This window comes from Symphalangus syndactylus, chromosome 17 (assembly GCF_028878055.3).
Source record: "Symphalangus syndactylus isolate Jambi chromosome 17, NHGRI_mSymSyn1-v2.1_pri, whole genome shotgun sequence".
In the NCBI taxonomy this organism is placed as follows: domain Eukaryota; kingdom Metazoa; phylum Chordata; class Mammalia; order Primates; family Hylobatidae; genus Symphalangus; species Symphalangus syndactylus.
This window is the reverse complement of record NC_072439.2, coordinates 51,274,880-51,285,000: the sequence shown is the minus strand read 5'-3', so window position 1 is coordinate 51,285,000 and position 10,121 is coordinate 51,274,880. Positions and strand designations below refer to the sequence as shown.

At 40.4% G+C, this 10,121-nt stretch overlaps 1 protein-coding gene across 5 annotated transcripts in view; it reads left to right on the top strand.

Annotated features, from left to right (window-relative positions):
* WWTR1 (WW domain containing transcription regulator 1) overlaps nt 1–3,159 on the top strand; it is a 228,422-nt gene extending 225,263 nt beyond the window's left edge. For all 5 annotated transcript variants that reach the window (XM_055247820.2, XM_063620239.1, XM_063620238.1 and 2 more), the window contains one exon: nt 1–3,159. This exon is cut by the window's left edge and continues 554 nt beyond it. The gene's annotated coding sequence lies outside the window, so the exon portion shown is untranslated.
* The last annotated feature ends 6,962 nt before the right edge of the window (nt 3,160–10,121 follow it).

Below are 10,121 nucleotides of genomic sequence, written 5' to 3'. Positions count from 1 at the left end.
CACAGGCAGTTAATTCTGAGGGCATCTTGGTCCAGGAAATGTGCACAAAATTCGACCTGATTTACAGTTTCAAAAACTGTATTGATGACAGTAGTACCAAATGCTTTAAAAACTATTTAACTTGAGCTTTAAAAATCATTGTATGGATAGTAAAATTCTACTGTATGGAATACAATGTAATTTTGAATCCATGCTGGCTCTGATGGCTCTTATTAGTCTGTATTTACAAAGGCACACAGTCCTATTGTAGCTTATCTTTCGTTATTTTACTGCAGAGCATCTAGATAACTTAGTCCCTCCAGCGGGAAAACAGCAGCAGCAGCATTAGTCACAGTTCTTACACTACAGATCTTGTGAAAGAGACCAGTTTGGTACTAATAATGAGCATTTTATTCAAACAAAAGTTTTTGAAATATTACAACTTGGGATTTAAAAAATTGCAGCTTAGAATTTAATGGGTTTTTTTTTCTTGTTGTTGTTTGTTTGTTTTTGAGATGGAGTTTTGCTCTTGTTGCCCAGGCTGGAATGCAATGGCATGATCTCGGCTCACTGCAACCTCTGCCTTCCGGGTTCAAGCAATTCTCCTGCTTTAGCCTCCCGAGTAGCTGGGATTACAGGCGCCTGCCACCACGTCCAGCTAATTTTTTGTATTTTTAGTGAGACGGGGTTTCACCATAATGGTCAGGCTGGTCTCAAACTCCTGATCTCAGGTGATCCACCCATCTCGGCCTCCCAAAGTGCTGGGATTACTGGGGTGAGCCACCGCGCCCGGCCTTGATGTTTGTTTTATAAAGCACTGTAATTTTGTAGCTGATGACAAAAGGCAGCCAAATGTTTTTGATAAATCAGTGGCAACTGTATTTTTGTCTTTTGAAATAACTCTGAAAACATCAGGACAACATAGATTTCAACCTGATAGCACACCACACACAGTGAGCTGTTGCTTTTTAAATTCTGAAGCCTTGTTAGGTTTGCTTTCTAGATTTCAAGTGTTTAAAATAATTCTATCTATGAAACTGAAGGATGAAGCAGATCTCTGACTGACGTGTAAAAAAAAAATGCCCTTTGAGGGTGTATGGTGGAGATAAATGTTTCTGAATTCAGTAAAATTGATTCCTAAGTATATTATCCTAACCCTGTTTGCTACAGTTGGTATAAAAAGGCATGAAATATGTATTCAATACCTCTTATGTAACCAAAACCATTTTTAATTAGCTTTTAAGGACTGAGAGAGCATCATGTTCAACTGGCATGCAGTCTGCCTGCATTGCCAATGAAGTCCTCAACTGTTTAATATTTTGAACTAATATTATTTATAATCTATGAATCTAATCTTTTTTGAAAGACTTTAATAATTTGAGTCACTGAGAGGATACTTTCAATTTCCATGGGGGATTTATTTGTTGGGGATCTTAAATAAGATTCCTTTTGATCTACTGGAATATACATGTACAGAGTACATTGGATCATGTTGGAAAGGAGGCAAGTGAAAAGGTCAGAGATGAAGTAGCGAAGTTATGGAATATCGTGGAAAGGATACTAGTTGTGAAATGGAAAGAGACAAGTTATAGTACCCCAAAAGCAAAACAAGCAGGAGATGCAAGAGATGCCCCAAAAGGACAAAGCAACAATTTTCTGTTGCCACCTTTATACCGCAAGACTCTGTTGTAGAAGAAAAGAAGGCTTTGGTGCACCTTATGTGGGAGGAGGAGGGGCAGGGCATGCTGATGCTGAGCGTGCAGGCAGACAAGAGTGTAGCCTGCTGTTGCCTCCATCATTATGAAGTGACTTCTTTTTCCTGAAGGCCCCATGGTTTATGTTCCTCTAATTCCTTTCACTCTCCCTAAGCCCTCTGAGAGAGATGAAGGTAGATGATTTTATTGCTACTAAATTGAAGGGAGCACTATTTCTTTTTGTCTTTTGTTAGCAAAAAATTGCAAAAAGAATTGTACATTCTTGCTAAAAAAATAAATAAATAAATAAAAAATTAAAAAACAAGGGACCTAACAAAACTCAGCAGTGTTACTGTATTTTTAAAAAATATTTTTATAGACTCATTTTCAGGTTATTAAATGTAAGAGAAACAGATACCCCTCTTTTTTAAAGTAGTTAAATCATTGATGATTTATATTACCAATTTTTAGAAGTAATTTTCTAGTAAGCTTGTGGCATTAGAAAAGACTAGAAGATTTTTTTAGTTAAATTAGTTAGAACATTTATGAATGAATATAATAAATATTTTTTCAGAATAAAATATGGACCCTTTGTGTTTACTAACAGATAAAGCCAGATATAATTTTTTGTTTTTAAGGCCACAAAATATGGCCTTTGTTAAAGAACACTAAAGTTAGAAATTTAAAGTTAGAGCAACTTTTTAATGGCTATTTCCTATTATTGTAAGTGTTAAAACCCCTGCAGAATTCTTGATAAGGTGCTATTTATACTATATTTCTTATTATAAGACAACTGTCTTTAGTCTTCTTAATACTAGTCTTTTTAGTACTAAATCAATCAGTAAACATCATCATTTCACCCCAAAATTTTGTCACAAAAAAGGTATATCAAATGAAAAATAATTTCAGAGATCTTTCTTTCAAGATATTTTTTCCTGATAAAATACATCGTCTTGAAGTAAATACATTGTCAAAACCTAATTGCAATTCTGTTAAATCTAAGTAATTTTTAGACAGTGTTTCACCATATTATTTAGGATGTGAAATGTCATTTCTTTCACTGATTACACCATATACAGGAAACAGGTAAAACAGTGAAAACTTTATTGTGCTGGTTGATAGAGTGACAGAAGTGTTCCTAATTACAAGTTGTGTTCTCATGACGTAATTAGAAAGTAACTTCTCAAAGTACAACTTTCATGAAAAAAATAAGCTGTTAAAAAAAGGAAATAATAGGTTAATTTAATTGGGAAAATGGGCAATTGACAGAGACCATTTCCCTAACACATATGTGCTAGTACTTTAACTTTTTAAAATTTTACTTCTACGTTTTGTAATATAAAAATTTCTATTTTAAGTTTAGAATGTTATGCGTACCGAAAGTATGCAGCCAAATCGATCAGATCAAACCATTTTACCTGGAGTTTGGTACTGGTTTTTACTTCTCTGAATCTGTATAAGAAAAATAAAGACAATTGAACTTCCACTTGGAGCTTTTGACTTTTCATTATTTGTCTGTGTTCCTTTTACTGGGGGATTTGGTGGTACTGAAGACAGGCTTATGTAACCCTCCTGGCAGACAATGAAAGAAAGAAAAATCTGTAGGCAAACAATTTCTTGGCTCACGTGCCTGGCCTTCAACATCCTAAATGTTCACAGAATTCTAGTTTCCACTTTATTTACGAAGTCCACTGAGGTTTTTAAAGGTGTATATATGCACCTTTAAAAATAAAAAATATACCTTTAAATATATATATCACATTGTCCTCCCAACACCCTCACAGATTTGACAAGACCATCAAAAATACAGGATTCTCGCTGGGCACGATGGCTTATGCCTGTAATCCCGGCACTTTGGGAGGCTGAAGCGGGAGCATTGCTTGAGCCCAGCAGTTTGAGACCAGCCTGGGTAACATTGTGAGACCTTGTCTCTACAAAAATATACAAACATTAGCCAGGTATGTGTAGAATATACAACAAACTCTTATAAACCAATAGAAAAAACAAACAGCCCAATAGAAATATGGATCAATAATGTAAATCGAAAGCTTATAGAAGATGAAATTGGCTGGTGACTAATTTACCAATCTCATTCTGAATCAGAAATTTAGATAAATAATGACTGAATTCCCAATGGCTCATAGGCTTGCTGGAACTCTTTCATTGACCTAGACTCTGCAACCTTTTCCTACTGACTGTTTTTTGAAATCGGTTTCTTGTAACTTAAAAGTTTGAGTTGATAAAACCTTGAACTGTAATTAGCAGAGAGTTGTGTTTAGAAATATTTATTTGTAGGGGTCACAGATAGAGTATGCTGGGGAAGCTTATGTATCCTAAATAAGCTTTTCTGCTTGTAAGTCATTAGGTCAAAGTAATGCATGGCACATTGGTTTGCAGTTTGAGGACCAGAAGTAGGGTGACAACTCTCCTGGTTTGCCCAGGACTAAGGGCTTTTCCAGATTCAGGAATTTCAGTGTTAAAACTGTCCAATCGGCCAGGCATGCGGTGGCTCACGCCTGTAGTCCCAGCACTTTGGGAGGCAGAGGTGGGTGAATCATGAGGTCGGGAGATCAAGACCAACCTGGCCAACATGGTGAAACCCCGTCTCTGCCAAAATACAAAAAATTAGCTGGGTGTGGTGGCGGGCGCCTGTAGCCCCAGCTACTCTGGAGGCTGAGGCAGGGGAATTCCTTGAACCCGGGAGGCAGAGCTTGCAGTGAGCCGAGATCATGCCACTGCACTCCAGCTTGGTGACAGAGCGAGACTCTGTCAAAAAAAAAAAAGGAAGAAACCCAAAACAACAACAACAAAAAACCGTCATATCAGGAAATGTTGGGAAGTATGTATCATGTACTCATTGGCAGGATGGGCTACATAATTTGCGGGACCTAGTGAAAAATAAAAATACGGGGCCCCCTGCTCAAATTTAAAAGAATTTCAAGATGGTGGCAGCAGAGCATTAAACCAAGCATGGGGCTCTTCTGAGTGTGGGCCCCTGGGTGGGGGCAAGGGATTTATAAAAAAGAAATAAATTGTAAGCATTAATCTGGGAAATTATCAGCATTTTCTCCTAAAATAGCCTCTCACCAAAATTTCCAGGCAGCTAGCGGTGTTTCTCATAGTTGGAGAGAGTCAGGTGGGTCTGGGGCCCTGGCCCTAAGTCAGATTTGGTTTCTCCTGAGGGAACTGAAGAATATAGAATTCTTAAGGCCTTCTTTCTTTGACATCCCCCAATATTCTGAGTCACCGGTACCAACCAACCAGGAGAGAGAGAGAGAGAGAGTCCATTAATTCAATCGTAAGTAAGTACTTGCTGAGCTTCTGGCATGTTGAAGGCACTAAATAGGCATAGGAAGAACAAGGATGAAGAAAATTCAATCCCATGGTTTAATTGGGGCCATACATTATGGGATAAAGAGTTATAGGAGCTCAAGGTAGAGAAGGAAAAGAGTTGTGAACAGTCGCAAATAGGTCCCGATGTCTGAGCCTTATTCACCAAGGAGTTTCCCAGGCATTTCAGGTAAAGGAGACAGCCTACCTGAAAGCACAGAATTTTAAAAGAGGAGTGACAAGAAGGTCCATGGCCCTGGAGAGCGAGAGTGTGAGGGCAATAAGGTGGGAGTTGAGACCAAACAAGGTAATCCTTGAAAAAGTTTGTATGCCTTTGAGTCAGAGTTGGAGTTTATCCTATACAATAGAAGCCACAGGAAGATTTTTAATAGTAGAGTGACTTAAAGAAAACAAGTGAAAAATGAAGATGAACCAAAATGGAGAGGAGTTGGCAGCCCTCTCCTTGTACAAGGATCTGTTTGGTGCTATGAGCATAGGAAGGAATTGAAATCATGGCCTCTGCCTCCACAAAGCTTATATACTACTGTGTATTTAGCACAAAGTTAATGCTAATAAAGATCAGGAGAGAAAGATCATTTGGGGCTTGATAGTGCGCTAACATCAGGGAAGCCAAGGCAGAGAATTCTGGGAATGGAAAACTGGTAAACAAAGGCACAGGAGGAGAAATGGAAGGGAAACAATATATGCTGACAACCTACTGTGTTCTGGAGCTAGGCGTCATTACTTCCTGTATGTGTGTATATTTTTATTGGAATAGGATTACACTATAAGAGTCATGTAGGCAGAATTGACATCTTTATAATTCTAAGTCTTTCGATTCCATCTGTTTTCTCAGCTTTCTCAGAAATGAGATCTGAAGATGAGTAGACAAATGAAACCCTCAGTAACCTCAGTCTTGGAAGTCAGGCACTAGTGCCAGCACTATCAGAAATAACTGATACAATTGTAATCTCCTGAGATCTGCTTAACCTTTTTAAGCCTCATTTTTTATTCTCTTTACCTATAAAAGGCTCCCTTTGTTATGGTCTAAAACTCTCCCATTCTATCTTCTTCCTTAGTGTTTGAACAAATGTTCTACATTTGTTCATGTACACAAACACACACTCGTTTTTTTTCCTTTTTTTTTTCTTTTTGAGACGGAGTCTAGCTCTATGGCCCAGGCTGGAGTGCAGTGGCATTAGCTCAGCTCACTGCACCCTCCGCCTCCTGGGTTCAAGTGATTCTCCCACCTCAGCCTCCCAAGTAGCTGGGATTACAGGCACCTGCCACTATGTCCAGCTAATTCTTGTATTTTTAGTAGAGACGGGCTTTCAGTGTGTTGGCCAGGCTGGTCTCGAACTCCTGACCTCGTGATCCGCCCACCTTGGCCTCCCAAAGTGCTGGGATTATAAGCGTAAGCCACTGCACCAGGCCCACGCTCCTTTTCTTAAAGCACTTCTGAGTCTGATAGCTATAACAGACAGGAGGTTGAGAAACTGATATTTTAACTCTGACTCTAATCTTTATAAATGGCATAACTTCAGCAAGCCAAATTACAAAGCATATTTCTCACTACCTAACCAGAAAAGCTGACACTTCTACCATTAGGATTAGAGTACTCTTTCCAGAAAAAGCCCCCCACCTCCACCAAATATCTTCCCTGGGGAATGATAATGTGATCAATTGGGCTATAAATGGAGAAAACTAATTTGTGGGCTTAGCAGAAATCAACAGTCATTACTGTCTGCACTCTAGAATGAGAACCAATTTATGGGATTAGCATAGAGCAAAATAAGAGTTTCAGAGAACCAAAATAAGGGTGAAACATTAATTGGGGAAGAGGAGGCCCGGCACATTCCATGTAGCATATTGAGTCCTGGAGAAGGTGGGATGTGTGAGCACTAATAAAAGGCATGTGTGGGCAGTCTCCTTTACAATTAGCCCTGGGCTTCATTCCGACAACAAGAAGTTCAGTACTGTGGGCCGGGCGTGGTGGCTTACACCTGTAATCCCAGCACTTTGGGAGGCCGAGGCAGGCGGATCACGAGGTCAGGAGATCGAGACCATCCTGGCTAACACGGTGAAACCCCGTCTGTACTAAAAATACCAAAAAAAAAAAAAAAAAATTAGCCGGCCGAGGTGGCGGGCGCCTGTAGTCCCAGCTACGCGGGAGGCTGAGGCAGGAGAATGGCGTGAACCCCGGGGGGCGGAGCCTGCAATGAGCCGAGATCGCGCCACTGCACTCCAGCCTGGGTGAAAGAGCGAGACTCCGTCTCAAAAAAAAAAAAAAAAAGTTCAGTACTGTGCAGGTATTCATTAATGCTGTGGCTTTAGCCAAGTTTCTTAAAGTCTCAGAACTTAAGTTTCTTTCTTTTTTTTTTTTTTTTTTTTGAGACAGAGTTTTGTTCTTGTTGCCCAGGCTGGAGTGCAATGGTGTGATCTCCTCTCACCGCAATCTCCACCTCCCGGGTTCAAGTGATTCTCCTGCCTCCGCCTCCCAAGCAGCTGGGATTACAGGCATGTACCACCACGCCCAGCTGATTTTGTATTTTTAGTATAGACAGGGTTTCATCATGTTGGTCAGGCTGGTCTCGAACTCCCGACCTCAGGTGATCCGCCCGCCTTGGTCTCCCAAATTGTTGGGATTACGGGTGTGAGCCACCATGCCCGGCGAGAACTTCAGTTTCTTTACATGTAAAATTGGCATAATAAAAAAGGAGGGGTACAATGAGAGAGTGGTGAAGATGAAGAGAAGTGACTTATGTGAAAACCAGTCGTTCATAGGTGGTCAATAAATATTCATTCCCTCTTTGAGCTTTTCCCTCTCTTGGCCCAGGCCACGTCTTTCTCCGCAGCATTTACCACCATCTAACAGTGAGAGATGACTTATTTTTCCTTTGTCCCCATTAACTTGTCAGCTGCATGAGAGCAGGGATTTTGTTCTCTTTGTACCTAGCACCTTGAGCCATGCCTAACACGGAAACCTTTCCTTTGGACAGTGCCATCTTGGACTTGTTTGCTGTCACTTCCATGACTTGCATTCATGAGGTTTTTGGAAAATGTTCCTTGATGAGAAAATATTCGAGAAAAATTGGATTATTTAGAAAGATGGGCAAACCTGCTCGCAGAGAAATTATCTGCTTAGTGACCTGTTATCTACCGCCCTCTAATGGCTGAGCCGAGTCGCCATTAGCAGGCAGCAGGTGGCTTTGTCATGGTGTAGTGAGTGACCAGTGCCTGGCTCAGGGAGTGCAGCTGACCAGGGCTGGGAATAGGATGGGGCATTGCTGAAGGGTGAAAGAGAAAGACATGCAGAATACAGACATGTTTGTTTCCTTCTTTGCACTGACCTATGTGTCCTTTGGTGAGGAGTTCTATGGCTTTTGAGTCAGAATAAAGTTATTAAGTACAAAGAGAAAAAAAAAAACTAAAGTCATTTTCAGAGCAGGGTTCACAGTAGAGTCGATGGCTCACCTGCCTTAGAATGTCCCAAGTTGTTGGTGTAACCGTGAATTTCTCAGACCTCCTGAACCTGAAAGAGACTGAGGGCTGAGACTCTGCATTTGTTCGGTGAGCTTCCCTGTGATTCTGTTGCAGTCAAGTTTGACACCTGAGGAGTAATCTCCAAATTTTTTTTTCATCGTGGAGCCCCGATGTATGTATGTTTGCTTGTTTATTTTTTAATGTTATAAATTAAATACAAAATGACTGTTCTAGTGTATTGTGTACATTATAAAACATTCACAAAAATGGAAATTTTTAAAGAATAAAAAAATACACTAAAGTTTACATATGAACTTCCCATGCCACATTTTGGATGAGTATAATTTATGATTAAATGTTATGTAACTGATCCTTAGGGTGATTGTGATAGCACAACATTCATTTTCCCAAGTCTGTGGCCCCAACATCAATAGGCAGCAGGATTATCTGCAGAGGTTTTATTTCTGCTTCAATAGCATCACGGGAATTCTCTTTCTTCCCCTCTCCCTGTTTTTCTACCTCTCCACAATATTCACATTTGATGCTGGGAAAAGTTGTCATGTTTACTCTCTTTACCAAGCTGATGCTCCTAGTATTGCAACTTCTGGGTAGGAAACTGAGTGGGGACTGGTAAGGGTGTTGGCATCATACAGCCTGCAATGCCCAGGTGTTTAAGCAAACACAAATATACACCCTTGGGACTACTCCAAGACTGAACCAGTTGCAAAATCATCTGCTGTGAAACCTTGCCTAGAAAAAGCTTTCAGTGCATGATTAGACTCTAATCTGGCTCTTAATTTTTCTGGGGTCATGGATCTTTAAGAATGTGATGAAATCTTCAGGCTCTCCAAGGCTGGGAAAAAATAATTCATGTGACCATAGGTGCCATTTAAGAGAGTGTAAACACTTCTGTAGTTCTCAAAGTGTGGAATCTGGGCTGGCAGCATTAGCATCATTAAGGAACTTAATAGAAACGTCCAGCAGGGCATGGTGGTGTAGGTCTGTAATCCCAGCATTTAGGAGGCCAGCGCAGGAGGATAGCTTGAGGCCAAGATAGGAGGCCAGCCTGGCAACACAGCAAGGCCCCATCTCTAGAAAAAGAAAGAGGCTGGGTACAGTGGCTCACACCTGTAATCCCAACAATTTGGGAGGCCAAGGCAAGTGGATCACCTGAAGTCAGGAGTTCAAGACCAGCCTGGCTAACATGGTGAAACCCTGTTTCTACTAAAAATACAAAAAATTAGCCGGGTGTGGTGGTGTGCACCTGTAATCCCAGCTACGTGGGAGGCTGAGGCAGGAGAATCACTTGAACTTAGGAGGCGGAGGTTGCAGTGAACGGAGATAGCACCATTGCATTCCAGCTTGGGCAACAAAAGAGAAACTCTGTCAAAAAAGAAAGAGAGAGAGAAAGAAAAGAAAGAAAGAAAGAAAGAAAGAAAGAGAAAGAGAGAGAAAGAAATAAAGAAACAGAGAGAGAAAGAAAGAAAGAAAGAAGGAGGGAAAAGAAGGAAGGAAGGAAGAAGAGGGAGGGAAAGAGAGAGAGAAAGAAAGAGAGACAGCTAAAGAAAAAGAGAAAGGAAAAGAAAGAAAAGAAAAGAAAAAAAAGAAAAGAAAAGAAGCAATACTTGACCCCCA